General features: G+C 40.7%; 1 pseudogene; it reads right to left on the bottom strand.

The window, feature by feature from the left end:
• Positions 1-1,334: 1,334 nt before the first annotated feature.
• LOC106985480 (transcription factor BTF3-like) lies at positions 1,335-14,910 on the bottom strand (annotated as a pseudogene).
• Between the last annotated feature and the right edge of the window lie 747 nt (positions 14,911-15,657).

The raw sequence follows: 15,657 nt of genomic DNA, 5'->3' as shown, positions 1-15,657 counted from the left end.
ATCTACATATTTAATGCAATCCCTATCAAAATACCACCAGCATTTTTCACAGAGGTAGAAGGGATAATCCTAAAATCTGTATGGAACCACAAAAGATCCCGAAAAAGAAAAGAAAAGCTGGAGGCATCATGATTCTGGACTTCAAACTATATTACAAAGCTATAGACATCAAGACAGTATGGTACTGGCACAAAAACAGACATATAGATCAATGGAACACAGCAGACCTGGAAATGGACCCACAATTATATGGCCAACTAATCCTCAACAAAGCAGGAAAGAATATCCAATAGAAAAAAGGCAGTCTTTCCAGCAAATGGTACTGGGAAAACTGGACAGCAACATGCAGAAGAAAGAAACTGGATCACTTTCTTACACCATACACAAAAATAAACTCAAAATGGATGAAAGACCTAAATTTGAGACAGGAAACCATCAAAATCCTAGAGGAGAACACAAGTAGCAACCTCTTAGACCTCAGCCAGAGCAACTTCTTGCTAGACATGTCACCAGGCCAGAGGCAAGGGTAACAAAAGCAAAAATGAACTATTGGGACTTCATGAAGATAAAAAGCTTCTGCAAAGTGAACAATCAATAAAACTAAAAGGCAACTGAAAGAATGGGAGAAGACATTTGCAAATGATATATCTGATACTAAAGGGTTAGTATCCAAAATCTATAAAGATATTAAACTCAACACTCAAAAAACAAATAATCCAGTTAAGAAATGGGCTGAAGACATGAATAGCCAGTTTTCCAAAGAAGACATCCAGACAGCTAACAGATACCTGAAAAAAATCTAAACATCACTCATCATCAGAGAAATACAGATCAAAACTACAAACTACAGGAGCCCTCTTGCCCTGTTGGTGGGCATGCAAATTGGTGCAGCCACTCTGGAGAACACTATGGTGTTTCCTCAAAAGGTTAAAAAATAGAACTACCCTACGTTCTAGCAATTGCACTACTAGGTATTTACCCAAAAGGACACAAAAATACAGATTTGAAGGGGTACATGCACCCTGATGTTTATAGCAGCACTATCAACAATAGTCAATTATGGAAAGAGCCTAAATTCCACCAACTGATGAAGAGATAAAGAAGATGTGGTATATATAATCACAATGGAATATTACTCAGCTATCAAAAAAGAATTAAATCTTGTCATTTGCAGTGAGGTGGAGGGAGCTAGAGTGTATTATGCTAAGCGAAAACAGTGAAAGACGTATCATATGATTTCACTCATATGTGGAATTTAAGAAACAAAATAGATGAACATATGGTGGGGGAAGAAAGAAGAGAGAAGGAAACAAACCATAAGGGACTCTTAAAAATTTTTTTTAACTAGGCAAAGAACTTTATTAACCTTGTTTCAAACTTTATTCCCAGCCTTCTTCAGCTTAATTAGCTGCAAAGAATGAATTGTGTATAAGCAAAAACTGAAAAGAGCTGCAGTGTCCAAGGGGCATGGGCTTAAAAATATCAGAGATCTAGATTTTATCAGACCCATGAAGAAAATTTTTAAAAAGCAGTCATAATATAAAATACCAGCTCCCTGTAACTTCTTCAAGTTATATCTTCTTCAGAAGTTGACTCAATTCAGTTGGCTTCATTCTTGGAAGCTTCATCAAAATTCTCCACAAGATCTGGAACTTCATCATCATCGTCCTCTCTGGTAGCTAGTGGTGCCTTTCCATCCACAGATTGGGCAGAGCTTTGGCCAGTCTTCTTAAACTAGTCAGAACGTCTGCACCAAAGAGGTTTAAGATACCGGGTAGCATTTCTGTCAGCTGCTTTGTCTCAGCATGGCCTGTTCGCTGCCTGGGATGCCTGAACTTGACGGTTGTTAAAGTGGGTCACTGTTCCTTGGTTTGTGAACACATTTGCTTCTTCAACACCAGAGATATTGTTTACCCCTAACTTCTTTAAGGAGAAATAAAGTTTTTTATCATCTGCTGTAGCTGTTTTATGAACCACTTTCTTCTTTCCGTGAGCAGTTCCTTTCCCACCAGCGTGCACTTGTGCTTGCAAGTTTGGCGAGTTTCTCCTGGTTCGTGATAGTTTCTTTCACCTGGTTGGAGTGGAAATGGGACCGTGCATGGGGGACTAGGGTTGGTGCTCAGGGGATCTTGGGTGGACCAGCTGAGATTAGGCACACACAAGCTGGGACACAAAGATGGCAGCTAGAGGGAGCTAAAATTTTTTTAATGTTTATTTATTCTTGAGAGAGGGAGGGAGGGAGGGAGAGAGAGAGAGAGAGAGAGAGAGCAAGCGAGCACGAGAAGGGGAAGGGCAGAGAGAGAGAGGGAGACACAGAATCTGAAGCAGGCTCGTGTCTGCGACCTGTCAGCACAGAGCCCAAAGCGGGGCTTGAACTCACAAACCATGAGATCATGACCTGAGCTGAAGTCAGATGTTTAACTGACTGAGCCACTCAGGCACCCCAAACCATTAGAGACTCTTAACAATGTAGAACAAACTGAGGGGTGATGGAAGGAGGTGGACAGGGGATGGACTAAATGGATGATGGTTATTAAGGAGGGTGTTTGTTATGATGAGCACTGGATGTTGTATATAAGTGGTGAATTACTGAATTCTACTCCTGAAACCAATATTGTACTCTATGTTAACTAACTAGAATTTAAATAACACTATGAAAAGACCAAAAAAAAAAAAAAAAGGGAAATGAACTTAGCAGGTATATGGGTTTGTATGTCCATAAACAACTTAGTGCTAAGATAAGAAAAGAATATTTACAGTCTTTGCCCTTGCCTGACCTCTAAAAAGAGTCTGGTCTGCTAATTTTGGTGCCCTCTTCACCGCTGTGTCCAGGCTCTATGGCATTGGTTCTCAAAATATGGATGAGGGAGGAAGTCTGTGCGGGCAATGGAGCAGTGACAAATGTATTAAATAATAAGTCCCTCTCTTCCTATCTTTATGAGACAATCTGATTTAGGCAACGTAAATAATTTAAAATGGTACTTCTCAGAAAATAATGTGGCCCAGAAAATATATTACTAAATAGCAGATGGACAAAATGATTTCATCCCTTCAATACTGTGGTAGACAGTGTTTACCCAAAGTGGATGCACCAATCTTTCCCTTCCCAAATGTTGCTTGTTATGTAATATGACTGAGACTCCACCCACTGAGAGATGGGTCTAAGATCTCTTCTAGTGGGTTTGGGAAGGCTTGTGATCACAGTGGAGGTGACACTACATGACTTCTGAAGGTTGGCCCTAAAAGGCAATGCAGCTTCTGACAGGTTGTCTTGGGGCACTTGCTTTTCGATCTTGCCACCATGCTATAAGGATGCCACGGAGCCCCATGGAGAGGCCAAGTGTAGATGTACCAGTTGGCAACCTCTGTGTAGTCTCTGCAAACATCAACATCAACTGCCAGAAGCCTTCAGATGGTTCCACACCCTACCCAGTGTGTTGCCTCCAGCTTTCAAGCCTTTGTAGCCAAGCTCCAGACACCATAATGTGAAGACACACTAACTCCTCTACACTCCCTCTCAAATTACTGACCCACCAAAGCATAAGCATAAAGAAATGGGTGCTATTTTATGCCACAAGTTTGGGGTGGTTTGATACATAGCAATAACAAGGAGAATAAGTATCCTTCCTCATCTTTAAAGATAAAACCACAGCCTTCTTTGTGTGCTCTCATAGCAGTTTTTACTCACCTCTATGAAAGCAAGTATGATTTTATTCCACCAGTAATTACATTTCTATCTGCCTGCCATCAGTTTCTGAGCTTGGCAAGGACAGAGACTTTTGCTTATTGATTTCTGTCGTCCCAAAGCATTTGTTGTAGAAATGAATGAATGAATGAATGATTGAAATAGCCTAGAGAACACCACACTTTTGACTTCAATTTCAACGTCCCAAACATGGAGGAAGCTGGTAAGTTTTAAAGCTACTGTGTTTGTGAAGAGTCATTACATATGAATCAATACACATGCAATCAATACACCTTCAGAGGCTAAGCTAGAAGCATAGAAATGGAAAACAAGAACACTTCTGGTGGCAGAGGTTGGCTGTGCGCCTCCCACATCCCTCTGAACCTTGGGTCCCTCACACACATGCCTACCACATTCTATTACAGGTATCTACAACTCTCCACCTACAGACTTGCTCTCAGCTCCTGAGCAGGGCAGGCCAGGCATGCTGGGAGAATTAAAGCCCTGGAAACAGACCTCAGCCAATGATGGATATGAGTTGGAGGATAAATACCCTCTGGTTCCATATACTCTGAGTTGGTATTTTTAGAGCTTATTCTACAATGTTCTTTAGAATTCCCAGGCAGGGATGAGCCCCAGAAACCTTTGTAATAATGCATTCTTCTCTTTCCACTTTTATTCCCTCAATCCCCTGCTGATACTCTTGGGATTGCCTTTGAAATAAACTATTGGCTTTCAAATCTACCCAGGGTCTGCTTCTGGGGAAAACTCAAACTCATCAGCACTCTAAGCAACACAGACCAAGTCTCATTGACAAAAACAACAAGAAGAGGGTATGGACAGATAAAATTCACCCAGCAAGTTACAATTCCTTCCAATGGATTTCAACAAATGACTCCAATAAAAATTTCCATGTGCTGTTGATTAAAGATAATCAACTCAAGATTCAGGCCACAACAAACTATAATAGACAAACGGCTCATTTATACATTAGTCAGGACATTTGGGCTGCAAGTGACAGAAAACGAACACAGACTGGCTCAAGCAAAACAGGAATTCACTAATTTGTGTAACTAAAGTGCCATGGGAAGAGGAAGGTCTTCAGCAGTGGTGGACCCATATCAATATTACCAAAAATCTGTTTACTAACACACAGCTCTGCTTTCTTCTTGGTTGTTTTTTTAGCATTTGGTAACCTCTTTAAAAACAGTGGGAAGAGGCAACTTCAGATTTACATTCCATTCACTAAGTAACACCAGCAGAAACAGAGATGCTCTTTCTCAATAGTTTCATGCAAAGTCTTGGGCTTGGCTTTAATTTCTGAACTGACAGCTGTGGTCAGGACATTGGAATATGTCACTGGGCAGACTAGATCTGTGACCTCTGTGCAGTGGGGGATGATGCCATGGTGACTCACACCCAAACCATACAGGCTGGCAGTAGCTCAGGAGGGGTTCCTTAAAGGAAATTCACAGTCGGAAGGGGAAGGGATACTACACAGAGAAGCATGACCCCCTATAACACTAAAACAGACTTGTTGTTTTAAAAAGGAGAAGGGGCGCCCGGACAGGGGCGCCTGGCTGGCTCAGTCAGAAAGAACATGCAACTCTTGATCTCGGCGTTGTGAGTTCAAGCCCCATGTTGGGTGTGGACATTACTTAGATAGATAGATAAAATTTTAAAAATGAGAAAGTACAGACAAGGAAAAACAAATAAACTGAACTTTTCAGTTACTCAAGGCATAAAAAGCCCATCTTTTGGGAAAGCCAATTTCTCTGATTTATAACTGAAAAAAGTTGTGGCTGATTATGTATACAAATAAAGAGTGCTCCATGTGAGATGAAATAAGCACATTCTAACCTGTCCTTCTCTTTTTAAATGTAGGTTTCATTATTATTTAGTTATGGTGAGGCCAACAGATTAGGAGATGACCGTTATTGACATGAGAGATTTTTACTCACAGTTTCCAAGAGGAGGGTCATACCATTCCATGAGGGGCCACATGGGAAAGCACCTGGGATGGTCAGGAGGCAGAGGCAGAGGCAGCAGGGAAAACTGGGCAAGAAGACTTACTCTAGTTTCTGTGGGAAGGAACATGAGGGTCAAGGTAAGCAGGTATGGAATTGGCTAGTTTGAAAAATTTCAGGAAGCTCTAGGGTATAGGGGCTGTCCTGAGTTGTCTGGTGTCTGGCTCCAGGGTGATTACAGCAGGTGGATCCGGTAGCCCAAAGCGTGAGACTTCAGTAAAGGAGGTGGTTGGGGGTATGGGGTTTGGATTCTTTAATTTGTATATGAAAAGTGTGCTCCCAGGTGAACTGTTGAAAATCTCTAAGAATTAGCTAATCCTGAGAGGTGCAGTCCCTCCCCAGTTAGCAAGACCCTAGATACCAGAACATAAAGAATAGGAAATAGAGTTAATACACTTTTTCACTGAATGCAGCTATACAACCTGGAGAGATAGCATCAATCAGCCATTTGAGGACTCTGAAAAGGAAGTAGTAGCAAGTGGGCTGGAAAAGAAGACCAGAATTTGAAGAACCATCAAACCGGAGTTTACTCTTTTTCTCTTTCTAGTGTCTACTGGCCTGAACTCAGCACAGTCTAAAACCTGGGAGTGAACAGAGAGAGCTCAAGGAAAAGCCCTTTAATTCTGGCTTGAAGACAGAGAAAGAGGTTTCCTGATACTTAGAAAGGGGGGAGGAAATGACTTATTTTCTTTTTCTCATTCCTTCTTGTCTTTTTTCTATTCTCCTGTACCTCACCCCACAAGCAGTCTTGGCATACTAATGGTGCTGCTGTCAGAGGCAGCACTGGAGGCCTCCAGGAGCCTAAAACTCTGAGGAAGGGAACTTCTTCTCCAACAGGAGGACCTGTGGTCCCCAGAGATAAGGCAAACTCCTGCGGCTTTCTTACCCTAAAACTTGGCTCCAGATGTGAGCACAGCTAGGGGTTGTGCATGCCAGAGTGGGGTAAATAAAACCCCAGTTTTCTGTTCAAATCAGCAAAAAGAGGTGTTTAGGGAGCTGAAAAGTGTCAGAGACAGCCAAGAGAGAGGAGAAAGTTGCTCATGGATTCCAAGGCTAACCTCTGAGCTATGCATTCCTGATTGTGACCTAACCAACATACAGAGACTTTGGAACTGAGCTATGGAACAGACTATACCCAAGTCCCAGGCGGAGCCCTGGGTGGTGAACATCTGGAACAGATCTAAATAGCACTGCAAAAGGATTTGAAAACCGAACTGACCTTGAAACCACAACCCACAAAAAAGTGGTTGGAAATTGAGGACCGAACCCAACTGGGTTGATTAACTGCTAAAACAAAAACATCAACACTCCTCATAGGATTTAAGTAAGATTCAGAGTCTCATAATATTTAAAATGTCCAGGATACAAACCAAAATTACTCTGAATCCAGAGAATCAGGGAAATTTCGACTCACACGGGAAAAGATGCCAATGCTGAGATAACACAGAGGTTAGAAATATTTGAAAAAAGGCTTTAAAGCAGCTGTTAAAGAAATGCTCCAACATTCCATCAGGAATCCTGGGCACTCCTGAAATAAATGGAAAAATAGAAAGTCTCAGAAAGAGAAAAGAAGATATAAAGAACCAACCAAATAAAAATTCTTAGAACTGGAAAATACAATAACCGAAACAAACTCACTGGCTGAGTTCATCAGCAGAATGGAAATGACAGAGAAGTCAGCGAACATGAAGATAGATTAGGAGACAGTATATAAGTTGAACAAGAGACAGAAAAAAGATAGAAAAATAAACAGATCCTAAGGAACCTGTGGACAATCCCAGAAGGTCTAACATTCCCATCATTATGTCTGAGAAGTGGGAAAGAATGAAGAAAACATATCTGAAGAATAACAACCTGAAAACTTCCTGAATGTGGCAAAAGGCAGAAATCTGCAGTCAAGAAGCTCAGAAAACCTCAAATAACATAAATCTAAACAAATCCCCCCTCCACACACACATAATAATAAAACTCCTGAAAACTAAAGAAAAAGAAAAAATGTTGAAAGCAAACAGAGAACAATGGACACACTACCGATAGTTATCCTATAGGAGAACAAGAATAGAAGTGGTTGCAGAATACTCATGAGAAACCAGAGTCTGGAATGAAGTATAACAATATACTTAAAGTGCAGAAGGAAAACAAATGTCAAGTCAGAATTCTATTCTACTGGAAACAGCCTTGGGAACAAGGTGAAATAAGGACATTCTCAGGTGAAAAAAAAAAAAAAAAACTAAGAGAATTCATTTCCAGCAGACCTGTTCTAAAGGAATTTCCAAGTAGTTTCTTCAGACAGAGGCAAATTATATCTGAAGGAAACCTGGAACATCAAGAATGAGGAAAGAGAAATGGAAATAGTAAATTTCTGTGTAAACATAACAGGACTTTTCTCCCATGAGTTTCTTAAAGTATGGTTGATAGTTGAAAGCAAAAATTATAACACTGTCTGATGGAGTTTTCACTGTATGTAAATAACAAAAAACATACCATAACAAAAAAACCGTATCTACTGGTAAGGTTTCTATATTCAACCTGAAATGCTAAGATACTTAAAAGTGAAAAGTTATATATATTGTAAACTCTACAGCAATCATTAAAATTACTCTACAAAGAGATACAATCATAAAAACAGAATACATATATCCAAAGTATGCTCTCAGACCATAATGGGCTTTATCTTGAGTTATGTCAGGTTAGTTCAATATTTGAAAATCAATGTATTATTCATTGTCAAAAAAAGAAAAAGTACATGATCATACCAATTAATACAGTACAAGCATTTCACAAAATTCAACGTTCATTCATAATTAAAAACTCTCAGCAAACTACAAAAAGAAGGGACTTTTGTCAGCCCAATAAGGGATATCATTGAAAAATCTACAGGAGGGGCACCTGGGTGGCTCAGTTGGTTAAGCATCTGACTTCAGCTCAGGTCATGATCTCACGGTCCGTGAGTTCGAGCCCCGCGTCAGGCTCTGGGCTGATGGCTCAGAGCCTGGAGCCTGCTTCCAATTCTGTGTCTCCCTCTCTCTCTACCCCTCCCCCGTTCATGCTCTGTCTCTCTCTGTCCCAAAAATAAATAAACATTAAAAAAAAAAAGAAAAAAAGAAAAATCTACAGGAAACATTACACTTAATGATAAAAGATTGAATACTTTCCTCCGAAGAATGGGAACAAGGCGGACTTCCTCTACTTCCCTTCCTATTTGACACCATACTGGAATGGTGCAAGTAAACTATCCAGTGCAAGTAAATAAAAAACAAAAAACAAAAAAAAAGGAAAATAAACAAATAAAAGTCATCCAATTTGGAAAAGAAGAAATAAAGACAAGATGAATTTACTACCTAAATGTTAAAAAAGGATTATATTTCTATGTAACAGCAAAAAGGAATTGGAAATCAAATATTTCTAAATGCTATTTAAAGTAGCTCAGGGGTGCCTAGATGGCTTAGTAGGTTAAGCATCTGACTTCGGCTCAGGTCATGATCTCATGGTTCATGGGTTCGAGCCCCACATTGGGCTCTGTGCTGACAGCTCAGAGCTTGGAGCCTGCTTCAGATTCTGTGTCTCCCTCTCTCTCTGCCCCTCCCCTGTTCATGCTCTCTCTCTCTCTCTCTTAAAAATAAAGAAACATTAAAAAATTGAAATATAGAATAAAAGAGCTCAAAAGTGGAAATACTTAAATATAAATCCAATAAAACATGCAAAGGATCTGTGTGCTGAAAACTACAAAATGTTGATGAAAGAAATCAAAGAGGACCTCAATAAATGCAAAGACATACCATGTTCATAGACTGGCAAATAACAAGTAAAGATGTCAAATCTCCCCAAATTTATTTATACATTTAACATAATCTCAATCAAATTCCCAACAGGATTTTTTGTAGAGATATAAGTTGATCCTAAACGGATATAAAAATGCAAAGGAACAAAAATAGCCAAAATGATTTTGAAAAAGAAGAACAGAGTTGGAGAAATCACACTTTTCAATTTTAACTTTTCTATAAAGCTTCAGTAATTGGGATCAAGATAGGATAGTATTGGCAAAAAGAATGTAGATCAATGGGACAGAAGAGACTCTGAAAATAGACCTGATGCTATGGCCAGCCAACTGATGTCATTTTAATTGAAGTTTAATTCAAATACAATGAAATGCATAGACCTGAAGTGTGCAAACTGAAGAGAATGACCAAGTCATATACACACATAATACACACCCAATAAAAAATATTTCCATATCCATTACTCTAGAAAGTTTCCCTGCACTAAATTTATCAATTGAGTCTGTGCTAAAAGTGCAGAGGCAATTCAATAGAAGGTTGTTTTCTTAATAAATGGTGTTGAAACATTTGGACTTCATATGTGAAAAAATGAATTCCAATATAAATCTCATGTCTTATACCAAAATTAACTCAAATGAAATTACACATCTATGATTCTTTTTTAAGAAAGAGAAAGCATGTGAACAGGGGAAAAGGGCAGAGGGGGAGAGAGAGAGAGAGAGAGAGAGAGGGAGAGGAGAGAGAGAGAGAGAGAGAGAGAGAGAGAGAATCTTAAGCAGGGTCCACACTCAGCATGTATGTAGCCTGATGGAGGGCTTGATCCCATAACCATGAGATCATGATGTGAGCCAAAATCAAGGGTCAGACAGTCAACCAACTGAGCCACTCAGGTGCCCCACAAAATCATATATTTAAACTTAAGACAGAAAATTATCAAACTTTTAGAAGAAAACATAGGGGAAAATCTTTATGATTCATAACAGAAAAAGAATACACTGGGCTTCATCAGAATTAATAATTTGTTCCAGGAAAGACACTGTTAAAATAATGAAAAGGCAAGCTACAAAGTAGGAGAAAATATTTACATACCACATACCAAAGACTTGTATCCAGAATATATTAAGAACTCACAAAACTCAACAGTAAGAGAACAAACAATCCAGTTTTTAAATGAGCAAAAGATTTGAACAGACAGAGGAAATACGCATGACAAAAAGGCACATAACAAGATGTTCAACATCCTTAGCCATTAGGGAAATGCAAATTAAAAACATCATGAGCCTGTGTCTCCCTCTTTCTGACCCTCTCCCGCTCATGTGCTTTCTCTCTTCAAAAAAAATGAACATTAAAAAAATTTTTAATAAAAAACAAAAAAAACATGATGAAATGCTACTAACCACCTATTAGAAAGGGTTGAAAAAAAAAAAGATAACTGACAACGTCAAGTACCGGCGAAGACAAAGTGCAACTAGAACTCTTACACATTGCTGGTGGGGGACTACAATATGGTACAGCCCTTGGAGCAAACAGGGAGGTAGTTTCTCATAAAGTGAAAAATGTGCCTACTAGTTGACTCCTGGATCCTCCTAGGTATTACCCTAGATACATGAAAACTTATATTTATGCAAAAGCCTATACACTTATGTTTATAGCAGCTTGACTCATGATTGGCCAAAACTGGAAACAGCCAAATGCTCTCCAATGGGGAAACAAACAAACTGGGTTACATTCATACAATGGAATTCTGCTCAGCAATAAAAGGAAATGGACTATGGATATAAGCAACAGCTTGGATGAATCTCAAAGACATTATGCCGAGTGAAAGAAGCCAGTCTCGAAAGATTATATACTATATACTGTAAGATTCCATTTATATAACTTTCTGGAAAAGATAAAATGCTGGTGATGGAGAGCAGATCAGTTGTTGCCAGGGACAGGGGTTGGGGGAAGGGTGTGCCTACAAAAGGATATCATGAGGGAGTTTTCTCGGGTGACGGAACTGTTTTGTGTCCTGAGTGTGGTGTGGTAGTTACGTGAATCAATACATGTGTTAAAACTCACAGATGTGTAGACCCACACAAAAAGCCAATTTTACTATAATTTCATTTAGAAAGTAAAATTTTAAGAAACTTATAAAGTAAAAATGTTTCCAGTGAGACAATCAAACATATCAGGAATACAACTTCTCCAGAATGTGTTATTCGTACATAAAGCTGAAAGGGAAAATAAAATTAAAAAGAAGTAAGTATTGCCTTGAGCAGTGATTCTCAAACTTCAATCTTTATAAGAATCATCTGGAGAATTTGTTAACATTGTTTATTCTGGACCTCACCCTATCCCTACCCTTTGAAAAATACTTGGTTGGAGCAGAAAAGGTACTAGTTGTTAAGTTACCTCAGCATGCTGTAAAATGCCTGATTAAGACCCAACTGGACTTACCGTAAATCAAAGCAGATGCTTCTGGATTCAGTTAAGTAATTAGGACAAAATTTTCCTTCAGAGAGTTTATATTTGCAGTGCTTAGGCTGGTAAATTGAGACACATAAATAAACCCTCTCCTACCAGCAGAACTAAAGCTTTTTTTCCTCCTTACAGATTGAGGCAGTTCAAATGAGATTCCTTGAGTTTTCCTAGGCGGTCACCAAAGAGCATGAGCCTTAAAAAATGAATCCATGATTAAATGACTTGCTCCAAGTTACTGGTGGAAGATTAAGAGTTTGGTTGTTGTTGTTGGTTGGGTTGGTCTGGCCAGGAAAGGAGATGCAATTGTGTAGAAGTAACCAAACATGGAATTTTGAATTCTGGGAAATAATGTCAAAAACATGATTTAAAAAAACTCCCTCTCTTTCCTACACTTACAGTTTGATGTTAGCCTAACTTAGTTTCATTTTTTTTTAATGTTTATTCATTTTTGAGAGACAGAGAGAGACAGAGCACAGCCAGGGAGGGGCAGAGAAAAAGGGAGACACAGAATCTGCAGCAGACACAGAATCTGTCAGCACAGAGCCCAATGTGGGGCTTGAACCCATGAACCGTGAGATCATGACCTGAGCCGAAGTTGGACGCTTAACCGACTGAGCCACCCAGGAGCCCCTCAAATTTGTTTTTAAAGTAACTCTGAAAGGCCACATCTAATTTTTCATGACTTTCTTAATAAGAGACAGGAAAAGTGAAATAAACTCCTAGCTTGCATACAGTTCTATTATTTCCAAAACATTCCAATTACTTTAAGTTTTGAGATGATGTGAACCAAACAGCTATCTGACTTGCCTACATTTTAGAAAGAGCGGAAAGTGAGCAGAAGTTGGTTGTTCAAGGCACTAGTTTCATGAGAGTTTCATGAACAGAGGCCTCAAAGCTCCACACATCAAAACGGCAACTGTCTTCTTCAGCTCACATGGCTGTGCTCATGCCAAGAATTTTGAACCCAAAGCCACAGGTTGACCTTCCAGAGAGGTAGGCCCAGTCTATCTGCCTCCTGCCCAAGGGAATGGCTTGGGGATTTCAAGCGACCAGAGCAGCTACACTATCATACCTTGTCTGAAATGTGTCCCTCTTTGTAGGATGAAAAAGAAGGTCCTCTGTTCTCTTTACCTTTCAGCAGAGGAAGTGGGTTTGGCTCAGCAAGGGAGGTGGATGCAGACAGGAAGGGAGGAGATGTAGGCCTGTCTTCTCTCAGTCTTGCCAACACCAAGAAGGGGAAAATGCAGGCCAGCATGCCTGTCACGAACAGCAATGCTCAAAAGTACAAAACGGGAACAGCCACTTTGAAAGATTTCTTACAAAACTTGCCATATGGTCAGCAAGTGCACTCCTTGGTATTTACCAATTTGTTGAAAACTTACGTTCATACAAAACATGTACACTAATGTTTATAGCAGCTTTAGTCACAACTGCCAAAACTTGGAAGCACCAATAATGCCCATCAATAGGTGAATGAAGAGACAAACTGTGGTATGTCCATTCAATGGAATTTTATGCAGTGATAAGAAGAGCCATCAAGCCTTGAAAAGACACAGAGGAATCTTAAATGCATAATCCTTGGTGAAAAAGTCAATTTGAAAAAAGCTACATACTATAAGTCCCTAACTACATAACATTCTAGACAAGGCAAAATTATGGAGACAGTAAAGATGATCAGTGGCTGCCAGGGGTTCAGGGAGTCAGAGGAAGGCAGGAACAGGTGGAGCACTGAGGATTCTTAGGGCAGTGAAACCTTTCTGGATGATACTGCAAACATGGAAACATGTCATTATACATTTGTCAGAGCACTTAGAATGTAAGACACCAAGAGGGAACCCTAACATAAACTACTGTGGACTTTAGCTAATGCTATGTATCAATATTGACCCCCTCAACCATAACAGATGTACCACACTAATACAAAATGTTGATAATGGGGCAGAGGAGTTAATAATAACTGGGGGAAGGGGTTGGGGTGTGAGAGGATAGATGAGAACTCTGTACTTTCTAATCAGTTATTCTGTAAACCTAAAATTGCTTAAAAAAAAAAAAGCACAAAACATCTGTCAGGGGTCTCTTGCCCTGGCCAGAGCTCTGGTTGTGCCTCAAGGTCACCAGGGCCCACGGCAACATTTTGATTTGGCTTGCTTCCCTGATGGCTTGCAGCCCTGACTTTTCAAAGCACAGTGGCACCCCAAGAACCCTTGCTGCCTGAGCCTAGTGCTGCCTGACTTTGTGCCTCCAAAATCACCCCAGGCAACAGGGGAGGCTGGGTGGCTCAGTCGGTTAAGCCTCCGACTCCTGACTTCAGCTCAGGTCCTGATCTCACTGTTGGTGGGTTCGAGCCCCACATTACGCTCTATGCTGATAGTGGGAAGCCTGCTTGGGATTCTCTCTCCTTCTCTCTCTGCCCCTCCCTTGCTCACTCTCTCTCCCTCTCAAAAATAAATACATAAACTTAAAAACAAAATCACCCAGGTGACAGACGAACTCTGCCTATGGCAAGAGTCTTTCCAGCTTCCCTCACCACTTTATCCACAATACCTGGAGCTTTTGTGTCACCAAGCAACAACTTCCTCTTCTATAAAACCAGAGTAATAACACAATCTATCTTTACGGCTGTTCTCATGCAATCGGTATTTACCAAGTACTTCCTGTGGGCCACTCACTTTGTAGGCACTTAGGGATACAGTTGTGAAAAAGAGACAAAAGTTCCCCCTGTGTGGGCCTCCATTGTAGTGAATGGATTAGATGAGACAACGCAAGGAAGTTCTAAGCATAGTGTTTGACCCACAGCGGGTGCTCCAGAAATACCAGCAACTGCAAAGGTGAAGGCCACTGCATCCATCAGGACAAGAGCTGTGTTTCCAGGCTTGGAGGAAATGTCTGTGCAAACACCTGCAGGCAGACTGCAGAGGCTCCAGGCTCCAGCAGGTGGCAGCAGCTGCAGACACATCCCTGGCGGCCCTGAGCCCTGGCTAAGGGGAGGAGGGATGGCCTGATGAATTCGAGGCTCAGGCTCTTATCCTCTGGATCACAACAAAAGCCTGTTCTTTCCAAGGAGTGTCTGGTGAAAACACAGCTGCTTATCTTATCGCCATCTCTTGCTTTGTCCTTTCGAAAGTAGCCACTTAACCCTCTGCAGCAGGGATCCTTCTCAGCCCTGCAAGACAAACCTGAGGTTTCAACTGCTGAATTTTCCAGCTGGAACAGACTTGAGAATTCATAGGTTCAAAGGTTTGCAAAGTCAAGTGCCTCCTGGGGCCAGGCAGTAATGAACAACTTCCAAAATCCTTCCTGGCTCCAAGGAATTGGGTGTGCTGTCACCACAAGTGTTGAGGGAGCCACATATCTGGACTTCAGTGTGACACTACCATGTTTTCAAAGCACAGTGGCATCCCCAAGAACCTGTCTGCCATCTGGATTCGCCCAAGCCCTTCAGCCTGACGAGTGACAGCTCACCGCAGTTTCCTAAGTTGCAGGACCTCAGCAGGGCTGGAGAGGGGGTTGCTTGCTCAAGGCCAGCCAGTGAGTTGGGCATAGCCAAGAGATGAATGGAGTTCCAAATGCTGGGTCTGCCTGTGCAGCTACGCTCATAGCCATGAAGTGGTGTGTGTGTGTGTGTGTGTGTGTGTGTGTGTGTCTGTGTGTCTGTGAAGAAAAGCAAAAAATATGTTAAAATATGGTACGTAGCCCAAAATTG

Source organism: Acinonyx jubatus, chromosome A2 (genome assembly GCF_027475565.1).
Source record: "Acinonyx jubatus isolate Ajub_Pintada_27869175 chromosome A2, VMU_Ajub_asm_v1.0, whole genome shotgun sequence".
NCBI lineage: Eukaryota > Metazoa > Chordata > Mammalia > Carnivora > Felidae > Acinonyx > Acinonyx jubatus.
The sequence above is the reverse complement of the archived record's forward strand: the minus strand, read 5'-3'. Positions and strand labels throughout refer to the sequence as shown.